Source organism: Opisthocomus hoazin, chromosome 6 (assembly GCF_030867145.1).
Source record: "Opisthocomus hoazin isolate bOpiHoa1 chromosome 6, bOpiHoa1.hap1, whole genome shotgun sequence".
Lineage (NCBI taxonomy): Eukaryota > Metazoa > Chordata > Aves > Opisthocomiformes > Opisthocomidae > Opisthocomus > Opisthocomus hoazin.
In genome coordinates this window covers 17,000,945-17,002,190 of record NC_134419.1, presented here as the reverse complement: position 1 = coordinate 17,002,190, position 1,246 = coordinate 17,000,945, and positions in this window count along the sequence as shown.

Here is a 1,246-nt window from a genome sequence, read left to right as displayed (position 1 = left end):
GAGGTGCGCATTAACTGCTGTTCTCCTTCTTTTATATCATTTTGACACAAACCGTTTGTAGATCACAATGTTTTCTTTACCAGCTTTCCTAAAAACAAAAGCAGTTTTGTTTTGGTGGGGTGGGGTGTTTTTTTGGTTTTGAGTCTTTTTCTTTTCTATTATATCCGCAGTATTTGGCATGTACTGTGTCCAAATTAAGCTTACTACTTTAGCTACAGGTAAGTAGCTTTTTTGCATGGTTGGAAGCTTCCATAGCAAGCATCATCTGAAGGATGATGAAAAGATTATTGCATTTTTTTTTTTTAGTATTGTGCTGTTGTATTGCCATAACCTGGAGGACAAATTCAGGCAAAAACAATGCCGGGGAGTTGACTTGCCTAATTACTTCTGTTTCGAGCACATCTGAAATGGAAGAAAATATGTACAACTGAGTCTGGCAGATGGTTTGTTCATTTGACTGGGACGGTCATCTGTAAAGACACCTAGACAAAGTAGCAGGGTTTTTTGCCTTTGACATTTATAAAATGTTTTTTTCAATGCGGACAGAGTGCTGTTTGGTAGCTTTAAAGCACTTCCAGAATAGTGCTGTGTAGGTTCTACCAGGTGCTTCTGAAGACTTGCAGTGGTACTGACTGCCCCTGGGGGTGGGTGGGCTGTTGTATTAGATGCTGCACTTTGAATGGAGCGATCTGCTCCCTAAAAGCAAATTGTCTGTAGCAGGTGATGTTCACTTCTGAGTGCGTTGGCCAGGACTTGGTCTTGATACGGATGCTTAACTATTATGGTGGACTCTTTGCAAGTTCTTGCTTGCAGGTGTTTCAAATTGCAAAGGCAGTTTGAAATGCTGCCCTTGTATGAGTAGGGACAGTGGCAGCTTAGTTTGGGATAAGAAGAAAATGATGCTGGTAAAACTTGAACAAGATCCTGACTTCTTGGAGGCTGTTCTTAGAGAAGACTCCTCAAAATACTGCATTAGATCCCCTTGAAATCTGGCATGAAGAAGCATATCAGAGGGGACGGGGAGTCTTTTGATAGCAGATAACATAACGTAGGAAAACGATGCTCAGAAACTAACTAGGACTTGGAAGATTCATGCCCTGATGCTGCCATGTGGTCAGGAGAACAAAGACTGAACTGTCAAAAAAAGGAAGGGCTTGCTAACAGCGTTGTCCAAAGTGTGTGTTTTAGTTAATGGAGCTACTTGTTTACCTGCAGCCCTAGATGAAAAAGCCCAATTTGCTCTCCT